This window comes from Mytilus californianus, unplaced genomic scaffold, assembly GCF_021869535.1.
Source record: "Mytilus californianus isolate M0D057914Y unplaced genomic scaffold, xbMytCali1.0.p SCAF_4, whole genome shotgun sequence".
In the NCBI taxonomy this organism is placed as follows: domain Eukaryota; kingdom Metazoa; phylum Mollusca; class Bivalvia; order Mytilida; family Mytilidae; genus Mytilus; species Mytilus californianus.
The window spans coordinates 100922110-100946096 of record NW_026262690.1 but is presented as its reverse complement, the minus strand read 5'-3'; the positions used below and the strand labels follow the sequence as shown (position 1 = coordinate 100946096).

Genomic DNA, 23987 nt, shown 5'->3' with positions numbered 1-23987 from the left:
AATGATTAATGTTTAGCGCCACTTTTAACACTATGGTGCTATTTTGTGGCATCCAGTTTTTATTGATGGAGGAAGCTGGAGAGAACCATGACCTTTGGTAGGAAAACTGACAATCCTAGTCAATTAAGATTGGAGTTAAGTTCACTTGCCACGTGCAGGATTTGAACTCACAACCTTAGTGTTGACTGGCTGCTGGCTGGTGATACAGAAGTTCGACTACTTAGACTACTCGTCCAAGTTGGCCCCATATAATCGAGATATAATAAATATATATATACAAAATTAATTAAATATCACACAACAAAAGGAATGTAAAATAAAGAAAGAAAAAAAAGAAAGTTTTATACATACACACAAAGAAATATTTATGTCACTCAGCATAAAATCCCTATGCAATGATGTTAATCTTTAATGATAACATGTTACATGTATATACTGTACATATTATTAACATTACTAAAGATGATTATGTGACATTTGTTTGTCAGTCAGTAGAAGGAGGCATAATATGTGGACTAAAGTTCATGTTCATGTACATTTATTTGAATATTTATTTTTCCAGAAAAAATCTGAATTTGAGGCAAATATATACTGTCATGTATATATATAAGATGGATAAAGGACATGATACTTTAGCAGTGCTTCAGAGAATCACATTTGGTTACAGAAGTTTGTAGTATTTTGATTGTAATCAAGTTATTAAGCTGAAGGTAATTTAATAGTAAAACAAGAAATGTTGCCTATTCAAGTATACTAAAATAAAGTTTGTTGTTCAGGTCAGAATATGATAAAGTTCTTTTTTTTCTGTCTCCCTTTCGATTTACTTACGTATTTTCTGGCTTTTTTTTTTTGTAAAGTACTGCAGCCGGTTGTACGAACGTGGCATTAGCCTAATGGTTCATTAAGTCTTCATTAAGCCTTTATGATGCATTAGGCTAATGAAGACGTAATGACTCATTAGACTAATGACACGTTCGTACAACCGGCTGCTGGTAAAAGTCAAAATTTGTTCGGTAAAGCACCATTTAAGTTCAGAACATGTTGTGTATAGTATATTAATAATTTAGATAAAATAAAAATAAAAAATACAATTATTTTATCTATCTTCCTTATCTTTCTGCCAGGAGACAGCAAATAAGTGTATACATTTTTTGGCTTTATTGTTCAAAAATGATGTTACAAAACATAACCAAATATTGATTAAATCCTTCATACTGCAGGTTATTTCTATACTTGCATGCCTAAAATTAAGATTATAATCTCATCAAACATTACTTTTCAAGTAGATAATAATATATTGTCAATTATATTATAATAATTGAATATTAGAGTTTCAGTAATTCATATATTGTCTTATTGACAGCTCATTCAAATTAAAATATAAAGTTATGAGGGTCCGGTAATTGTAGATTTGACCATGTTGACAGCAATAATAGCTTAAAAGATTTTGACATAAAAATTGAACAGTAATCTGAAACTGATGCTCAGAACCTTGAGGAATATCTAGAATTTCATTTTGTTTATAAAAACTGTATACTATACTTTTTGATAGCCCTTAGTAAAACATTTTCTTGGCTTATTTTCATTTTATGAACTATTTGAGTATTTCTTAATTCATTGACCCAGATTTAAATAGAAGGCTCAAAGGATTGAGATCTAAAAAACATCTTTTAAGACTTCCAGATGTATGTATGCCTTTCTTCTCGTTATTGCTTTGTTTGATCCTGTTCCTAAGCACATATTGACATAATGATGTTATTTTTATTTTAATTTACAGCTTCATAGTAAAACAGATCTAGGCTACACCTTCACTATTCAAGTCAGACTTTAAAAGGAAGCCTTTTTTGTTGATAGCTGAACATGTAAGTAAATACATTAATATCTTATTTGTATATTGTACAAATTAAACAAAGGAAGAATAATTAAGAAATAATTCGCCTTTTTCAGAATCTAAAGGATTATGGGTAATCTAATTGTTCGTACACCAAAATGAAAATAACATTACCTCATTGGTTGAATTTCTATTGTTTAGAACTTTTTAAACCAATCACAACGTTTTGGTGTACGCTTTCGAAAATATTACCCAGAACAGAATGCATTTATTTAGATTCTGAAAGGGCGAATTAAACTGGTGATAATAGAAATATTAAAATGAGGAGATGAGGTATGATATTGCCAATGAGACAACTATCCACCAAAGTTCAAAGAAAGTGGATGTAAGCAATAATGGCCATTATGGGCAACCATAGAGCCTTTAACAATGAGAAAAATCCATAATGTATAGTCCGCTATATTTAAAGTTCAGTCTTTGGTTAAAGTTTTTTTTTTATTTATCAATATATGAAACCTTCATCATGGATTATCATGTTGATGCAATTAAATGACATTTGAATAGTAGATTTTAATAATCGAGAGGGGTAGAAGATACCAATGGGATATATTCAAACTCAAAGGTCGATTTACAAACTGACAAACGCCATAAAACAAAACAAAAAACGACTAAAAGACAAGCAACTGCATACACAATGTAGAAAACTAAAGACTGAGCACCGCAACGGCACTAAAATCTTGGTGATCTCAGATAATGCAGAAGGGTTAGCTAATCCTGCTCCACATGTGAAACCTATCGTGTTATTCCAAAAAAATATCTTTGCCAAGTTATACTAAGTCATTAGGCATCAGGCAACTAGCAGATTGGTTATTGACTCTTAATCTAACACTAAGATATCACCATATTCATCAACCATCAGTAATGTAAATTTTTAACCATTAATCAATAAATCTTGACCTAATGTGAAGTTTTGAAATTTGGAAATTTTTAATGAAAAGGATAGACAAGACAGTACCAGTAAAAACAACACAGACATTGAAAAATTAAGAAACATAAAGAACAAAATTTTTGTCTTCTCCTTTTCATTATTTTTGTCTTGCCTTGAAAAAGCTAGATCTAGGGGTGCTGTTTCAACAATGTATAAGTTTGTGATTAGGTCATTTTAAGGGAAATTGAGATATAATGAATATATATATATATATATATATATATATATATATATATATACAAAATTTATTAGATATCACACAACAAAAGGAATGTAAAAAAAAAGAAGAAAGTTTTATACATACCGTGAAATGATACGGACAATGAAATACTAAAGTCACTTAGCATATAAGTTTGTGATTAGATGTAAGAAGATGTGGTATGAGTGCCAATGAGACAAATCTCCTTCAAAGTCACAATTTGTAAAAGTAAACCATTATAGGTCATAGTATGGTCTTTAACACAGAGCCTTGGCTCACACCGAACAGCAATCTATAAAGGGCCCCAAAAATGTTTGTCAGTTTAAGGGGAACCTTTAGTGATGGGCCAATGATATTTGGTATTCAGTTGTATTAGTATTGGCACATCACATTTCCATGGAGATTATTTGGCCCTGTACATTCAGTCATGTTTTTTTTATGCCCCCGCAACTGAAAGTTGGAGGGCATATTGTTTTACCCCTGTCCGTCCGTCCGTCCGTCCCATTATGGGTATATAGTTAATCCGCATAACTCCTCCTACAGTTTGAATCCTAGGAAGTTTTCACTTTGCTGTCTGTTTGTACATATATTGAAGGTGTGCATGTGGTCAGGGTTTTGATTTTTATTAATATTTGCTCTTTTGGGAGATAGTTGAACTTTGTCAATTTTTGGAGTATTTACTTTCATAAGAGGAGCGTTTCCAGATAACTCCTCCTACAGTTTGAATGCTAGGAATTTTCACTTTGCTGGCTGTTTGTACATACATTGAAGGTGTGCATGTGGTCAGGGTTTTGATTTTTATTAATACTTGCTCTTTTGGGAGAAAGTTGAATTTTTATCATTTTTTGGGTGTAAGCGTTTAAATGTTATAGTTATTTTAAAATAACACTTTGCATCTGCGGGGGCATCAATTGTGTCTCCCAGACACAATAATATCTCAAAGAAAGTCCTACAATGACTTTGTTATAATACAGTTACTTCAGAGTGGAGTCACTTTGTCTAGTTTTCATTTCAATTTTACACAGGCAAATCACCACATTAGTTATGATACATATAAAAAAGATGTGGTATGATTACCAATGAGACAACCCTCCACAAGAAACCAAATGCCACAGAAATTAAGAGCTATAGGTCACTGTACGGCCTTCAACAATGACCAAAGTCCATACTGCATAGTCACCTATAAATCACAAATGTAAAACAATTCAAACGAGAAAACTAACGGCCTGATTAATGTACAAAAAAAGTAACGAAAAAAACAAATATTAAACAACAAACAACCACTTAACTATAGGCTCCTGACTTGGGACAGGCACATACATACAGAATGTGGCAGGGTTAAACATGTTGGGGGGGATCTCAACCCTCCCCTAATCTGGGACAGCGGTGTAACAGCACAACATTAGAACGAACTAAAAAAATCAGTTGAAAAAGGCTGAACTCAACAGATGGATACAAATAGAAATACATACAACAAAAACACAGAGTGGACGTGGATGGGTACTTGTACATCCCAACAACAAAAAGACACTTAGTACAAATCTGAGAGTGCAGATACTGACAGCTAGTTCAAAGCCAATAACAACTTAAAAAAAAATGCATCTAAGAATAAATTATCAATCAGTACACATCCAACATCCAATGGATTTAGTGTAAAGACATCATAAACAATCAGAGAAAAACATGACCTGGTGCAATGCCAGGATACAGGAAATGACAGATTGTAGATCCATGAAAGTGCATATGTATATAATAATAATGTTTACTAGGGTTGTAAACTATAGATATATTGAGAATTTTATCACATTGTTGTTTACAAAGCAAAAGCAACACTCATATTAGAAGTAAAATAAAGCTTTCATTATGTATGCTTGAATAAGATAATATTATAACAGTAAATAAAATTCTTTTTTTTATCCTTTCAGATGAAGAAACTTTCAAAAGAGTGGAGCATTTAGAAGACGGAACAATCAAATATTATTTGTTACTATTTCAGTAACTTTTCAAATGTTAACTGTTTAGAATATTCTTAAATATAAATATAATTGAATTTAATGTGGAAAGTGTTTTGTTTTTTTTAACATTTGGTAACATATGCCTCTGTTAGGGACAATTTTTTAATCATAAGCTGATTATTTTTTAGATTTGTCATGGTAAACCTGCAAGGGACACAACTCTTGTAGAATGATCATTGTAAAATAGCTAGTCTGTATTGAATTGTTGTTTGGTATACATTTGGTTTTGCATTATTTGTTGTGCAATTTCGAATTCGGCTTCTTTTTAAACATTGTATAAATTTAAAATGTAGCTGACTTTGACATTGGTATTCATACTTTTAGATTTTTTATGAATTGTCAAACAAACGCGATTATAAAGCAAGAATTTCAAACAAACAAAAAAAGAAATACTAACAGGAAGATTCGAAAGGTTTCAAACATGTAGAAATAGTCTCATGGTTTAAATAAGATTTGGATTTATATATATATATATTTCTCTAATTCTTCGTCAATTTATCACTTTCTGCACCCATAGAATAAAAAAATTTAATCAACGTGTGGTTCGTTTGATCTCAGTTCTTCATTGGTTAAAATCCGATTATGACGTTGAATTATCTTGCTTTCCTCTGAATTTCCTATTGTGACGGCATGAAAAAAGGCGACCATGCCTGATGACGTCACATAGAAAGAACACATCTTTTTGCAGATCATTCGAAAAGAAGGAATACATTTGCCTGCGTATTGTTTGAAAATCATTAGAGAAACAGATTCCACCACCAAATCTCGTGTAATACGATATTTATCCACTCTCGACAGTTAAATTTTAAATATTTAAAACGCTCGGCGAGCCTCGCGTTTTAAATTTGAAAATTTAACTGTCTCGAGTGGATAAATATCGTATCACACTCGATGCAGTGGTAGAATCTATATATATATATATAGATATATAAGTTTTAATGGATGCTAAACATCCAGCCACAAATATTACATACATATTCAGGATGATAACAGGTTAATAAAACATGCATATGAGGTAACTGATAATCAATATAAGACAATTTATTGATGTATAACTCACTTTTACAGTACTTTTACCATAAAGAACCAGAGAAACATCTTCAAATAGAGATGACCAAGAACAAAAAATGATATGTCAATGAGTGCAACAAAGACAATATTTCATTTTTCCTAGTGGCTGCTTCACATAAAAGTCTTGTTGTATTATCACCTTTATATCACGTGGCTTTATATTAAACGTGAATATCACGTTGTATTATCACGTTGATATTATGTGGATTTATATACAACGTGAATATCACGTGTGACGAACGTTTATTTCACGTTGTGCTCACAACGTGAATATTACGTTTCTGCTCGTTTCACGTTGTACTCACGTGGTGTGGACAACGTGAATATCACGTGATTCCCATGTTAAAATCACGTTGGAAAAAATTGCCTGTGTAGACCTTGTCTATGAAGGTATTTCTTTTTAGGTTTTTGACTAATCTGATCCGGGAATTAAATATAATTGCCATACAGTCATGAGTCTTTTGACACTATTCAAGACCTCATTGACTCCATTTCGCTGTAACTTCTTTGTTTTGTTTTGTTTTGTTTGTTTATTTTTTGTTTTGTTTTTTGTTATTTTGTTGTTATGGTTTTATTTTATGTTTTTTTTTGTCTTGTTTTGTTTTGTTTTGTTTTGTTTTTTTTGTTTTTATGTTTTTTTGAGTTTATGACATCAAGCACCTGCACCACAAGTTATACCAAAAACTCCAATTAGAAAATGAAATTCACCGACCTCTGAGCCAAACTGATGACCAACTAAGATAATCTTATCACTATATATGCCTATGGTCAACCAATGAGAATAGATGTTTGATATATATATATTCAACACTTTTAAGTGTTTTGTTTTCCATCTATTTATCGGTATTGTTACACAATCTTTTAGACTCATATAATTTTCCCTGTTTGTGTAGTATTGTCAATTTTGATGATCCAATACCTATTAAGTTTACTGGTTGGTAGATTCTTATAGACTCTATATATATATATATAACTACACTTTCAATTCCGGAGTAGTTAAAAAACTACACTGTAGTATAAAGATGACTGATTGATTGTTGGTGTTTAACGCCACTTTCGGCACTATTGACTACTAAATAAAATTTAGAATGGAAATGGGGAATGTGAAGAGCCGACCAAAAAGCAGAAAACAGCACAAGGCTACCAACAGGTCTTCAACATAACTAAACAATCCTGCACCCGGAGGCAGGCTTAAGCTGACACCTAAACAAAAAATGTGTACTAGTTCAGTGAAAACGGACTCACACTAAACTTCGAAATATGTAAGTGAATTAAAATAAAAAAAAAAACACAAAGGCTCTTGACTTAAGACTGGCGCAAAAATGCGGAGGGGTAAATCAATTTTGTGAGATCTCAACCCTCTTCTATACCTCTAGCAAATGAAAAATAAACAAACACACAGCAAAACTCAGTTAAAAAGAAGTTCGAGTCCGATGTCAGAACAGGTAACTGACGAAACTAAGCAAAAAGTCGGTGAAACATAAATCAACAAAGGACTACAGCAGTTACTGACATGCCAGCTCCAGACCTAATATATCTTTATCATATACAGTACTTTGTGGCTATCAGTTTTTATTGAAGGAGGAAGCCGGAGTGCCTAGAGAGATCAACCGACCTTCAGCAGAAACTGGCAATCCCCGTCAATTATACATTTATTATATTTGTTAGAATGAATGACGATATTACTGTGCAGGTGTCATACAAAAATTCAACCAATCAGCACCAATGGCCTTTTGTAAAAGTAGGCAACCTCTAAACAAACAAAGCAGTTTTGATGTAGATGTTGTAAATTACTACAGTTACATGCTACAAATAAATTTTCTTTATAAAAACTGATATATAAATATGCAATTAAACCACTTTTATTCTAGATTCAATTGCCTATGGTTTTGCATTAAAAATCATTTGTAAATGTACCACACACTATTCTCATTTGAGACATTCAGAAACCCAGAGCGCTATTTTCATACAAGTGATATGTTTAGCTTGCTATAAAGCCAGGTTTGATGTACAATTTTAATCCGTTTTGAGTTTCCCTTGGAGTACGGTACTTTTGTCATTTTTCTTTTAAATAGATCATCTGCCATGCATTGATTAAACATGGGCATATATAAGAATGAGACAGTATAAAACCATAGTCATAATTTTTCATTTGGGTTTCTAATGGTGCAAAGATCTCATAACAATAAGAAGTGATACTAGTTGACAAGTGAAAAACCACAAAGTGTAAATAGTATGGGTTTATACAATCTGATTTAAATTCAGATCTGTTACAACTCGCATGCTAGTATATCATATGAGGATAACGAAATCAGAGATCTATATTTTAGTAAGATTGTTTTAAGATTATGAGATAGCTTACAAGCAGAGATATAATGGTACATTTGAATTGCTAACTATTCAACTCTATTTGTTTATCCAGAAAAAAAATCCCTTCATGTACAGTCTCCATATGTGCACTTAAAGACAAACGGACGTAGTGGCACAAGGTTTATATCTTGCATCGATATCTGAGCTTGCAGGTTTTTTTTGCCTTGGCTTCAAGAAAATAACAATGAGGCAGTCTCAAACCCTGATAGATGATGAAGAAAAAAAGATAACACCATGAACAAAGCGAAAAAGTCGGACAAACAAACTACAGTCCTTAAAACACTACACAGAAATGTGCCAACACTACCTAAAACAGACGGTAAATGCAGTTGCTCAGTAAGGATATTCAATCTTCCAGAACATTAATTTGCAGTCATATTTAATAAAACAACTAATAAAATATGTAATAATGAGCTTACATTAAAAATAATCAGCCGGATTTGTGAATAAAAAAGCGCATTGTGAAAACAATATTAATTCGATTATTGAATGAGAATGAAACTTCGTCTTTCGACATCGAAAACACATTTTTACTGTACATAACTTGTTTATTCATTTAAGCACTTTCAATACCCCTATTCAAAACCCGTAAATCATTTTCTTTCGATATTTACTATATTATCTAGCATAAGAAAAGCAAAATGATCAATATTTGTAGATGGTGTTTTTATAGGGCAACTGCAAAAGTTGCATTAGAAGGCCGCATCTTGACCTGTATTACATTAATTTCAGTTTACAATGATGCAAAAATTTCCTCGGCTTATAAACCATTAATTTATCATATTTTTGACATATGCATACTGATACCTCAAGAAACATTTAGGGGGACTCTGCTGTCAGGTCCCCTTATGTTTTCCTTGGGCCTATCCTCATTGTGTGGCATTGGGTAAGCATGTTGCCCGTAGCTCCCCCCGGTGGTGACCCCTTGTGGGGGCACCGGTGTATACCCTTGGTTGTACGGATTATGGGATTGCCTATCCCCATAGGCATAGGCAGGGGTCCACCTTTGGTCCTCACCCCTGTTGTTTGGTCTTTCTTCATACATTGGGGCTGGAGCTTGTCTGGAGTCCTCGCCCCTATTGTCTTGCCACTTGCCATACCTACTGCGGGGTGTTTCATACTGTCCCCCACCAGTGTGAGCTGGTTGGGTACAGGGTGCTGACCCCTGACCTGCATAGTTGCTTGTGTGACCCATGGGGTATGAAGGTGCGCCCCTTTTGGTTGGGACGGTTTTGTCCCATGCACTGGCTTCCCCTGGCCAGTGCTGTTTGGTCTTAATACTACTCCCTTGATGTTGGGGATTACCTTGGTTTGGGTCACCCATAATGGGTTGACTCCACTCATTTTTTGTAATTTGTTCCCTGTATCCCCCATCCCAATTTTCGGGGGTCTTAGGTCTAGCTCCAGCATCCCCGGGATATGGGCTACACTCAAGAAAGGCAGAGTCCATCTGACTGGGCCCACCCCAGGGCCCGGGACTTTGCCCCTGATGCCATGCCTCTTGCTTAAATGCTGATTGGACATGTACCCGTGATGGGGTGCTTTGTGAGGCAACGTGTCCCCCATCTATTAGTGTGTTAACCCTGCTCAACATTTCATTATGCCTGCCTTGGGCCTCAGGTGGTGGCCCACTATTTTGGCCACCCCCATTTTGATTGAAGTCAAGTCTGGACAAGAGGGCCATTGTCACTCGTAGATGGGAAATTGTGGCTAGGTCTGACTCAGTCACAAAGCCCTTGCCCTCCCTTATGTCCATAATTTGCTCCCCAGTTTTAATTCCTATACCTGGGAGCTGAAGTAACTCTTGAAAGCTACAAGTGTTTATGTTTATAATGGACATTGTAACTGTAAACAATTAACACTGATTTTCAACAAAGTTTATTTATTTATCAATAAACAACAACAACCAACACTTTTAATAATACAGATGTTTTTATTTTATTTTATTTCATTGAATAACAAATACTTCCGCTTTGGGTAACCCGTCCTTCTGGTCTGCGGTTAGTAGCGGAAGCGAACAGAACAATAACAACACGACTGGTTCCCCGTTCCTCCCAGGTCACGTGATCCAAGTCGTCTTGAAAATACGAAAAAACAACAAATACTCAATACTACGCAAAAAACAGGGGATCTACCGCGCTGCAAAACCCCTGTGATGTTATGTAATATGCTCTCCCAGAGTATTACACAACACAAAACGATCGGCAAAGGTTTCCCCCGAATCATTTACCGCGGGAAACTCTGTTGAAGCGAACGTCGCCTCAACTCACAAAATGAGCCCTAAATTGCAAATCACCACGCAAATTAGTGCTCGCAGCGCCAATGTTGTGATTCCGAGTATATCTAAATACCAATAGATACCTTGGATGGTCGTTCCTGCAGTCAGGAACGGCCGGATTGCTCTTCAGTAGAATATGTCGTCTGTATAGCCATTTATTTCATTACCGGAAGAGGATGATTTCTGGGTAGTTCTTCGGACCTCTCTAGATGGTCTATCCGATGACCTAAAACTAACCCTACGAATACTACAGAACTTACAGTCGGCATTACACGTGATCATCCGTGCTTTCAAATTTGATTAATGTTGGTCCGTATTTGCTGTTAGAGGTTTACAATGTTCTATTATTTGAGCACGAAGTGATAGCGTGAATATTTTCCAGTGAGATTGTGAAGAACACTTTGAACAGTTTGAAGACGGATGTTGACAACTTGTGTGGGTATAATATTCCCGGAGACAAGGACGGATACCTAAGACCGAAATCCGAATATAATTCACCAGTGGTTGGTGTAAATAGTGTATTCAATATATGAAAAGGAAATGATGAAAAATGGGATTTCAATTTTCATGTTTCATATAATTTTACACTTTATTTTTGCCGTTTAAATCATTTTTTGGGATCCCACTTATTTGAAAATAATTAACTCGGTATATCTGAAATAATCCTTTACCTTTTATGTTGTGTTGCATTAAGTTTTAACATCCAAGAATGTCATAAATGTATCTTTATAGCGTGGAATGTCAAATCCAACGTCAAACAATGGCCGCCATTACGTGTTGACAACGTCGTCTAGTGAACCGTATCACTGAGCACCGAAATCAATACTCAGGCGCTTCCGGTTGTCCTACTGCTGTTTTGGTATAACGTTGATATGAATTCAACATATCGCATGACTTCCTTGGTATTCAGATAAACAAAATTGCTACAAAGAAGTAAAGAATCCAACTTTTATTGACATTAACGTTGACATTTTCGGCGCCGGAAATTGACAACGTTGCATGGTCTATATACTGACACAACATCGGTTGAGGTCGATTCCAGCAATTCTGCTTCAAAAAATCTCTAGCAGTTAGAATTTATAGATGTCTTAAAATATATTTGTTATGTTTCAATAAATTTTAGTGGATAATTATTTTTGAGAGAAGAATAGCTATCGTGTACATCAGAAAAAAGGTTTAGGGAGGATCACGCCCCCATAGTGGGAACATACAAAATAAAGATGACCGTTCTCCATTTCTACTCGATAGAAGTGCCTAATTTTTTCATAACATATACATTATGTACCAAAGATAATTATATGAAAGAATAAAAAAAATCGAGGCGGAGATTTTTTAGAAACAGCTAATAATTATAGAAGACCAATTGACGTAATAGAAAAATAGACGAAAATGGCGCCTTCTTCAATTTCGAAAAAATCAATTATTTTACAATCTATTGACACATATTGTTATTTTTAAAGGGGTTTAATATCTATTGATTCACTTTTCCATGAGAATTGAATGAATATTTACTTTAAAAACAGAAACTCTTCCAATTTCTAAATCTACCGACCATGCAAGGAAAAACCTATAAAAAATTGAGACCCCTACATTAAAATGGGAACAAATTTTTGCCCTGGCTTGAACACTCCTGTTCTTTACGAATTTCGATGCCAAAAACTAGTCAGAATATGATGTAAAAAATTTTAGAAAATCGAAGGATAGGTATTTTTTTGTTCCCATTTTTAATATAGCCATTTTATCCTACAGTGCAGAAAATCAATATCCGAAATTCTATGTTCAGATATAAAAAAATGAGATTTCCTGTTATTTTAATGTTCAAAAATGAAAATAATATGTAAATTCATATATTTTTCTCATATAGATTTGCTTACAATCAACAGTATTTATCGCCGCAAACGAACGAAGAAAAAATACAAAAGCGCGCTATTTTTCAGTTGACGTCGGCCGACGCAAAATAGTCCAATTTTCGGCGTAGGACTACTGAGCGCCGCCTAATCACATTTTGGCCAAAAAGGTACATCCGGTTGTCCTACTGTTTATTTCTTGTCAGTCGGAAAGCAAGCCCTTAGAAACGACCGTTGTTGCTACTTTGTTAAGACAACAATGGGACTGATATTAAAGCCCGCCATTCTGAAATTGCGTTAATTTCGCGGAAAAATAAATTGGCGGCCTTGGAGTCAGAAATACATGTCATACATGTTTTTCTATCTTTTAATAAAATTGAGAATGGAAATGGAGAATGTGACAAAGAGACAACAACCCGACCATAGAGCAGACAACAGCCGAAGTCCACCAATGGGTCTTCAATGCAGCGAGAAACTCCCGCACCCGGAGGCGTCATTCAGCTGGCCCCTAAACAAATATGTATACTAGTTCAGTGATAATGGACGTCATACTAAACTCCAAATTATACACAAGAAACTAAAATTAAAAATGATACAAGACTAGCAAAGGCCAGAGGCTCCTGACTTGGGACAGGCGCAAAAATGCGGCGGGGTTAAACATGTTTTTTGAGATCTCAACCCTCCCCCTATACCTGTAGCCAATGTAGAAAAACAAACGTACAACAGTACGCACAGTAAAACTCAGTTTAAGAGAAGTCCGAGTCCGATGTCAGAATAGGAAACAAAAGAAAATAAACAAAATGACAATAATACATAAATAACAACAGACTACTAGCAGTTACTGACATGCCAGCTCCAGACCTCAATTAAACTGATTGAAAGATTATGTCTTCATCATATGAATATCAGGCACAATCCCTCCTGTTAGGGGTTTAGTATTATACCGTAATAAAATATATGAGAAGAACATAACCCGTGTCATGCCAACAACTGGTTTTAGAATAAATATGTTTAATTCCGATGCAAAGACCCTATAAGTGAATCAATATTAAAGCCAAAATATGCAATCTTTAATGACCTGACAAAAGTATCTTAACTATATCCCTTCTTAATAAGTCTGTTTAAAGGTTTTGTTAGCTTTTGAGGTGAATACTGACATTTAGCATGTATCTTATTATTGAGGTGAATACTGACATCAAGCATGTATTTTATTATTAAAGAATATAATGCCTAAATTGGCCGTCCTTTAACAAACACGTTAAAAAATTATGCGAAAATGTCTGTTATTTTTTCTTCTTTTTTTCACAGATAAACAAAGATTATATATAATCTATAAATAAATCATACGTATCTCTTTTAAAGTTAAAAAAAAATATTTCAAGTCTAACGTTCCGTCACCCCTTAGGAAACCCCGTTTGAAGTAAATTCCGAAAAGAAAGACATTTTTTGACATTGTAGTTTTTTTATAGTCTATTATATATTAACATGCATCTGAACAGAAAGTACACACATTTAGTGTGTTTGTTTGAAAAGGCAATGGCGAGTTCAGCTGTTAATTTGACTGGATTAATTATGTTTGATGTTAACTAAAACAATAAGGTTAGGAAATTTTATACTGTCTGTAACACGTTCTCATCTAAAATTAGAAATTCTCATTAACGGTCATTTGCCATAATTCGTACTCAAATAGGTCGAATTATCGCTCATAAGACAAACTTGTGCAAAAACGAGAAAAATAAAAGAAAAACACGTTTTTCTTTTTATCAAGCACTTGAAAATCGTGAATCTGACATATTGAACACCTGGTGTATGCTGAACTGAATTGTAATAAATTAACATGCATTTCTCAGGCCTGTATGCCAGCATACGAACCTGGTGTATGCTAAAGTCTACATTTGATTTATACATTGTATTTCTCAGGTCTGTATGCCTGCATACGAACCTGGTGTATGCTAAAGTATACATTTAATTTATGTATACATTGTATTTCTCAGGTCTGTATGCTAGCATACGAACCTTGGTGTTTCCAAAAAATCCTTTACTTCAGTAGTTGTGGTTAAACGCTGATTTCGATCTTTTTTTTAAACTAAAAGCCTACCACTGACCTCTATATTTTCTCCCGATAGGTAAACAGAAAAGCGTTAATTTGCAAGGCAAACCGGTAAAGCGTTTACTGTTGTAAATCTAAAAATGAAAACCGATTCTCAAGTTCCACGACTATGATCACTTTATTGACATGACAGTTATCTGTTTTTTGCAAATTAAAATTACGGAAAAATGAGGCGATCATAATTTGTACAAGGTTCCAAGTTGTTTACAAAATTTTAAATGACGTCAGGGACCTTCTGACGTAAGGCGGAGGGAATTATAGACGGATAGCACTTGACTTACGCGAGTTACTTTTTACCAGTACACTTAATTAAAATAATAGCAATTGATTACAAAACAAAATATTTTTTTTATACTTTGTATTGGTAAATGATAAAAAGTCAAAGAACAAATGGACTATTTATCTGCGTTGAATGACCTAATAACACCTTATGTCACGCACTCCTATATGACGTCATTTACAAATGTAAACAATGTGAATGATCAATGAAGGAGTTCCCGTCACGGAGAAGAAAATGGACAATTCATTGAAAAATACGCTCTATTATCTAAATTTTAATATACCAGAAGCAAAACAGAATGTCAGATACATTTACGGTAAGTAAACCTAGCTGTTTTTGTACATTTTCCACGAATTTCATAGAGCACCCTCTTTTTTTAGAAGTGACACACTGATTTAATCCGGTTTGAAAACTATAATACAAGATTATTGATTACGCTAAGTTTGTTTTCTCAAGAGGTTTGTTCACTTCAATCAATTTCATGCTAGACATCATGTGGCGAAATTTACTGCTGTTTTACTATCAAGCTACCCCCCCCCCCCCCCCAAAAAAATAGCCTTGCAAGACGTCATAAGTATTTGGACTACCACCCCCCCCCCCCCTTGAAAGTATTTAGAGAAAAAATGAATGGGAAATACGATTATGTGTACATCCATAGTGATGTCTCCTTGCATTAGTTACAATTTTAAGGATTTTAAGGGGTGCTTTGTGGGAAAAATTTAGTTGATTTATTGAGGGAAATAATACTGGAGCTGTCCATTTCTAAGGAAGTCAGTGCCCCCCCCCCTCCCCAGCCCCTCCCCCTTATGAAACTTCTGGATCTGCCACTGAGTTAAAGTCTCCCGGATTTAAAAAAAATTGAAATTCATCCCCTATCCAGATTTTCAAAATGCATGGCCAATGCCCTTCAGTTAACCCATTCAGGTCTTATTCTAACAACTTTTAGGGAAACAAAAGTCCAAGATAAAAAGCGGGGGGGGGGGGGGTGGGGTGAGCGCTCACATGTTAAAAGCGGCCACACTAGTCTTTATGTGCCTGTCCCAAGTCAGGAGCCTGTAGTTGAAGTTGTCATTGGTTCATGTATTTCGTATTTCTTTTTCGTAAATTGTTTTGCTATAAATTATTGTTTCTTATTTTTCATGTTGGGTCCTTTTATCATCTGACTATACAGTATTGGTTTTTCTCATTGTTGAAGTCCGTACAGTTGCCTATACTTGCTTACATCCACTTCATTTGGACTTTGGTGGATAGTTGTCTCATTTGCAATCATCCCACATCTCCTTATTTTTACAAGGAGGTTGTATGATGTGTCCTTGTTTTGGAAAACTGTACAGTACATTTGTCACATGATCACTGCAGCATTCTGTGATGTGTGTATGTAAGAAGCTGTTACTGTAACAGGGTAATATGAAAAGCTATCAACAAAATCGAAAGACAGACAGAAAATTTTAAAATTTAGTGAGCAATTAAAAACAAAAAAAGAAGTAATTCAAACAAATTAAACATACATTTATTGCGAAAGGATCAGAACAGCACATTTCAAGAGTGTTCAAATTGGAAAAATGAATGCTAATAAGGAAATGACATATTTCATTGATCTTCAATCAGATGCATGGCGACAAAAATACTTTCAAGGGAACGACTTCAATTCAACCACTAAGAACCCTTAGTTCATATAAATTCTAAAATCAGTAATTGTGATAATGTTAAAGTTGTGAAGTGTTTAATATTCACACATATATATATATGTATATAATATGTAGTTTCCATTTCTCGTTTCAGCATTTTTCAAACAGTGGCTATACCTTTCATGTAACTATTTATGTGTTGCTTATGAATTGAATTGTAACACTTCTTAGTGACTGGATAGGTTAAACCAATGCCTTCCTAGAAAACTACGACATCAATGAACAACACCTGACCTTTTGCTGTTCCTGCTAATAAAGTAAAAATGGCTTCACTAGAAAAGGACGACACCTAGAACATGTAGAAAAAGCATCAATTCTTTGGCTTCCTGATTGAAGGATTTATTTTTACAACTCCAGTGTATAATATGCCATTATAAACAATTTTACCATAGTATAATGCTATAAATTCACTAATTTTCATATCTATTAGCTAATCCAGTTAGATATCGACTTATGATATGCAGTGAAGACAGATCATTGCAAATTGTTTACATTACCGATAATTAAAATACATGTATGCATGTTTGGCATACATCTTGTAAAGCAAATTGTATACAGACATCCCCCTAAAAGCATTAAAAAAAACAACAAGAACTTTGGCATACACCATGTTGACAGGCAGAGATGCAAACACAATGACTTAAACACTTTGCTGTATCACTGTCTATTTAGTATGCATATTGCCAACTATATCAGATTTTAAGACAGTTTCATTTTCTCTCCATCAATTTCTAACCAAGAGTTCCAAATGGTGAAGTTGAAATCATCCCTTCGTAAATTATACGGACGCCATCACGAGTTGGTTGACCGTTATGGAATAACCGTTTCACAGATGATATCGGATATGTTTCTTACGTCGTAACTACAATCCCCTTCCTTTTTCATGAATGTGACTTGCCGAATTAGACTATTTACCGGGTTTGTAATAACATGAGCAACACGACGGGTGCCACATATGGAGCAGGATCTGCTTACCCTTCCGGAGCACCTCAGATCACCCCCAGTTTTTGGTGGGGTTCGTGTTGCTCAGACTTTAGTTTTCTATGTTGTTTCTTGTGTACTATTAATATTTGTCTGTTTGTCTTTTTCTTGCCATGGTGTTGTCAGTTTATTTTCGATTTATGAGTTTGACTGTTCCTCTGGTATCTTTCGCCCCTCTTGACACAATGCTTGAAGTTACTAACTTAGAGCATGATGAAAAATAATAGTTTTACAATTTAAAATATGAATACATGTACAACATACAGCTGGTTAGAATGCAAACCATTCAGCTTGCTAAATATCCAATAAGTGCCATAAAATATGCAGAAATTTTAGACTGGAGGCAAACCCTACACAAATACACTAGCTCAATGAACACCAGCTTGGTTTGACAATACTAAAATGTATGTAAAACTATAATTTAATAGAACATAGGTGGGTATACAGGCAATCAAATCTTGTATATATCCAAGTAAAAAAAAAATAAGTGTTCACCGTACACCAGTGTTGTATGCAAGAATACCGTGAACTGAAAATGTCAAACAAATATGCAAACTTTTATGTTCCAATGTGTATAGGACTATAGGTCGGTATGCCGACAATCAAACCTATGAATTCCATTTTATTACAAGAGTTTATTGAAAAGCGGGTTGATATACAGGAATAAACCCCTGAGTGTTGCAGTTAAGAATTGAGAGCTTTCTTTCAAATTCAAACGAAGTTGAAAGCTATACATAAGTAATTCCTTACATCGATGTAATTCGGCCTTTGACATGTTTGATGGAGATACATTTGTATGTCTCTTTCAAAATCATACACATCTCCTTATTTTCTATGGGGGTTGGTTATGCAAACATAAGTAAATAAGAAATGTTACTACACAGTAAATGCTTAGCATTCAGGCAGACAGACTTGCCAATACAAACATGAATCCAGAATAAAATTTTAGAATCCATGCAGGCATACAAGTACCTGGCAGAAAAATGCCAAAATAAATAATAATTTGAGTCTATATGCAGGCATACAGACCTGACAAATACTAATATACGCAGAAAGTGAGAGTTTAGCATACGCCAGGTCGGTATGCAGGCATACAGACTTGACAAATACTAGTATACGCATACAGTGAGAGTTTAGCACACACCAAGTCAGTATGCTGGCATACAGACCTGACAAATTCTAGTATACATTTGTACGCATAGAGTAAGAGTTAAGCATACACCAGGTCGGTATGCAGGCATACAGACCTGACAAATACTAGTATATGAATAGAGTGAGAGTTTAGCATACACCAGGTCGGTATGCTGGCATACCGACCTGACAAATTCAAGTATACACATAGAGTGAGGGTTTAGCATACACCAGGTCGGTATGCAGGCATACAGACCTGACAAATACTAGTATATGAATAGAGTGAGAGTTTAGCATACACCAGGTCGGTATGCTGGCATACTAACCTGACAAATTCTAGTATACACATAGAGTGAGGGTTTAGCATACACCAGGTCGGTATGCAGGCATACAGACCTGACAAATACAAGTAAGAGAAAACAGACTGAATTTAGCATACTTTTCATTGAAACATCTGAAATAAAGATGGGCAAATGCTATGTTATGTATATATTTCAAAAATGGCATAAAAGTATAACAAAAATGCAGAATGAGTAATTTTTTAAGGTTCATTTGCTTCAACTATTTCCTGGGTGTTGAAATAGTTCATTCTAGCATCCTATGAAAAAGGTTTATCATAAAATGATGAAGTTTTGGATTCGCATTTACAAAAAAAGACCACAAATCTTGCAAAAAAACGACAGACAAATATTAATAATGCTATACAGTGACTTTTTAACGCGAAATATATCAATCACCCCAAAAGATGTAGCTTTTTCACACAAAAATCAGTTAAGTGGCATATGAGAATTTCTAATTTTAGATGAGAACGTGTTCTGTGCACATCCTTGAATTTAAGATGACTAGAAAAAATCATTCATTGTTAATATTATTTTTTGTGATGAAGAAATCCTGCAAAAGTAAATGCAAATATTACATGTACAATGGTTACATAAAAGTCTTGTCCTTTGAAATTAAAACAATCTCTTTCAGACTTGCATTTTAATCACTCTTTTCATAATTACAGGAAGTGTGACTTACTTGCATTTGTGGTCTAGAAACATATTGACTTAGCACTCAGAAACTGCCCTGAAATACTTTTAATACGACCTAGGGTTTGAAGGCTTCGTATTCTAATTCAGTACGCTTAATCAAAACAAAAGAGGGACGAAAGATACCAGAGGGACAGTCAAACTCATAGATCGAAATCAAACTGACAACGCCATGGCCAAAAATGAAAAGACAAACAGACAAATAATAGTACAGATGACACAACATAGAAAACTAAAGACTAAGCAACACGAACCCCACCAAAAACTGGGGTTGAATTTGTATGTTAGAACTTCTAAAAAATATACTCAGTTGGCATTTGTAACGTACAGCATGATTTGATTTCATTTTATATGACTTTTTGGAGGAAACAGACTCGTTTCAGTTGAAGTAAAAAATGACAATAAAAATGCCCAAATATGGTAGTCACATGACTTCCATTGTTGTTTTAAGAAATGGGGTCAAACCGAGGTCAGCTTTCCGACTGTTGTTTGCAGAGATATTTCTCGAATCACACTGCACGGAGTGTGATACGAAAAAGTGATATGAAAACTACGTTGATTTTGATTGGCTTATCCAGCATCAGGAGACGATATTACGACATTTCCATTGGCTATTCGTTAGGTCATTGTAAACTTTCAAAGGTTAATGCGATATGCATTTCGTCCATGGCAACGGGCATATGTGATTTCTTCAATAATACACATAACACTCACATTTTTAACCTGGAAATCCTCTTTTTATCAAATTTTATTACATTCTGAAGCGTACAAAATATTAATGTGTGATGTAAAAGTTTGACACCGGACATACATGACGTCATACTGGTATATGCAAAAGACTAGATCAACGATTCGCGGATTTTTTTTATTTATGAAAACTATAATTATCAATAATTTAGGTTTTACTCATCAGTGATTGGTAATATTTCAAATCTCTTAACCTGAGCAAACCAATAAAATTTTATATAGCAGCCATGCTGGGTTTATGTGAACACTCAAGATTTTAATTGGTGCAAAATTCTGAATTATTAAAGCCATATCATGAAAGCATTGATGTATTAAATGACTTGCAGAAAGTTTTAACACCATTGAATCATCTTTTAACAACTTTTGATATATTATTTGCCTATAATTTAAAAAAAGAGGTCAAATAGCTACTACACTTGCATAAAGATCCTTTGTAAATAAAAAATTATGAAATATTACTGTTTATGAATTAATGTGAAAAGATAAGATACCAAATTAAGCATTTGATCATCAGAATTATGGAAGTAATGTATCCATAGCTTATGATTGTGTATGTAATTGAATAAAATTTGGTACAAGTTGCATGTGTATTAATATCAAAGTGTATTTCTACACTTTTTTTCAAATACTATTATTCCATGTCTTTCTTAAGGCATCTACCTCGCCAAATATGTAGCTGGTTTAGACACTAAGTCAACTTTAATTCTTACCATAATTGACCATAGTTAATACCTTATGACACAACTCAGTACATAAATTAATACACAATTCCTTACCTAAATAGTATGTTTGATAGTATACAGTTTTGTTTAGGAGTCAGCTGAAGCCCGCCTCCGGTTGTGGGATTTTCTCGTTGCATTGAAGATCCATTGGTGGCCATGGACTGTTTTCTGCTCTTTGGGTCAATTGATCTTCTATAAAAAAAAAAAAAGTTGCCCAGTGCATTTAAAACACTTTGAAGGGCTATATTAAACCAGCGACAGTAACAGATCCAAATTTTCATTTAGGGGGGGGCTGCTCCAGTCCCTGGCATAGGGACTTCCAGTGGCGGATCCAGAACTTTTCATAAGGGGGGCCCGATCCAGTCATGCTTCACTGATTCTCTATATAATCAAACAAATTTTTCCCACGAAAGGGGGGGCCGGGACCCCCAGCCCCCCCCCCCCCCCCCCCCCCCCACCTGGATCCGCCTATGACTTCAGTCTTGACTACAGGTCAAATATATGTAATATATTATAGCGCGTCAATCGTCTACATACATTTTGAAAAAAACGAAAAAACGTATGCCCCTACTGTAGACGATTTATTGGCTATATATCTGATCTGTAGTCCAGTCCCTATATATGCTCCAGTCATGCCTGGGTGATTCCCTATATATCCACCAAATTTTCCCTACAAGAGGGGGGTCCAATGCACCCTGCTCACCCCCTAAATCAGTGTTTGAGAGACACATATTCACTTGTATATATGTCTCAGAATAAACCAATGTAAAACCATACCTTAGCCTAACTCAGTTACTGATTAGACCAATAATTATGATGTCTTGGAATGACCAGTAAACAAAGTCATATCACTAGCCTAGGGTAGTGGTCAATTATCTTGAATGACCCGTTAACAAAGCCATATCACTAGCCTAGGGTAGTAGTCAATTATCAGGAGTGATTAGTTTACAAAGTCATATCACTAGCCTAGGGTAGTAGTCAATTATCAGGAGTGATTAGTTTACAAAGTCATATCACTAGCCTAGGGTAGTAGTCAATTATCTTGAATGACCAGTTAACAAAGCCATACCACTAGTATAGGGTAGTGGTCATTTATCAGATCAGTTAAGTTAACAAATCCATATCACTAGCCTAGAGTAGTGGTTAATTATCAGGAGTGATCAGTTAACAAAGTCACATCACTAGCCTAGGGTAGTGGTCAATTATTAGGAGTGATCAGTTAACAAAGTCATATCACTAGCCTAGGGTAGTGGTCAATTATCTTGAATGACCAGTTAACAAAGCCATATTACTAGCCTAGGGTAGTGGTCAATTATCAGGAGTGATCAGTTTACAAAGTCATATCACTAGCCTAGGGAAGTGGTCAATTATTAGGAGTGATCAGTTAACAAAGTCATATCACTAGCCTAGGGTAGTGGTCAATTATCTTGAATGACCAGTTAACAAAGCCATATCACTAGCCTAGGGTAGTGGTCAATTATCCGGAGTGATCAGTTTACAAAGTCATATCACTAGCCTAGGGTAGTGGTCAATTATCTGGAATGACCAGTTAAAAAAGTCATATCACTAGCCTAGGGTAGTAATCAATTATCTGGAATGACCAGTTAACAAAGTCATATCACTAGCCTAGAGTAGTGGTCAATTATCTGGAATGACCAGTTAACAAAGTCATATCAGTAGCCTAGGGTAGTAGTCAACTATCAGGAGTGATCAGTTTACAAAGTCATATCACTAGCCTAGGGTAGTGGTCAATTATCAGGAATGATCAGTTAACAAAGTCATATCACTAGCCTACGATAGTGGTCACTTATCAGCTAGCATACGGTAGTTGTCAGTAATGTCTCATGTCACTAGCTTAGGGTCGTTGTCATTAATGTGTCATATCACTAGCCTAGAGTAGTTGTATGTAATGTGTCATATCACTAGCCTACGGTAGTTGTTAGTAACATGTCATATCACTAGCCTAGGGTAGTAGTCAATTATCAGGAATGATCAGTTAAGTTAACAAAGCCATATCACTAGCCTAGGGTAGTGGTCAATTATCAGGAATGATCATTTAACAAAGTCATATCACTAGCCTACGATAGTGGTCACTTATCAGCTAGCATACGGTAGTTGTCAGTAATGTGTCATATCACAAGCCTAGGGTAGTTGTCAGCTATGTGTCATATCACTGGCATAGGGACGTTGTCAGTTATGTGTCATATCACTAGCCATAGGAAGTTGTCAGTTATGTGTTATATCACTAGCCCAGGATAGTTGTCAGTTATGTGGCATATCACTAGCTTAAGGAAATTGTAAGTTATTTGTCATATCACTAGCCCAGGTTAGTTATCAGTAATGTCTCATGTCACTAGATTAGGGTAGTTGTCATTAATGTGTCATATCACTAGCCTAGAGTAGTTGTATGTAATGTGTCATATCACTAGCCTACGGTAGTTGTCAGTAACATGTCATATCACTAGCCTAAGGTAGTAGTCAATTATCAGGAATGATCAGTTAAGTTAACAAAGCCATATCACTAGCCTAGGGTAGTGGTCATTTATCTGGAATGACCAGTTAACAAAGCCATATCACTAGTATAGGGTAGTTGTCAGTTATGTGTCATATCACTAGCCTTGAATAGTTGTCAGTTATGTGTTATATCACTAGCATATGGTAGTTGTCAGTTATGTGTCATATCAATATAAACCTACGA

The 23987-nt window shown here is 34.9% G+C and overlaps 2 long non-coding RNA genes across 2 annotated transcripts; one reads left to right on the top strand and one right to left on the bottom strand.

The window, feature by feature from the left end:
* The first annotated feature begins 453 nt into the window (after positions 1–453).
* LOC127699031 (uncharacterized) lies at positions 454–5137 on the top strand. Its single transcript, XR_007981026.1, has 3 exons — positions 454–710; positions 1778–1862; positions 4944–5137. It is a non-coding gene; the product is annotated as an uncharacterized LOC127699031 (long non-coding RNA).
* Positions 5138–18131: 12994 nt separating this feature from the next.
* Positions 18132–19599, bottom strand: LOC127699059 (uncharacterized). Its single transcript, XR_007981059.1, has 2 exons — positions 19116–19599; positions 18132–18975 (listed from the first exon to the last, which is right to left on the bottom strand). It is a non-coding gene; the product is annotated as an uncharacterized LOC127699059 (long non-coding RNA).
* Between the last annotated feature and the right edge of the window lie 4388 nt (positions 19600–23987).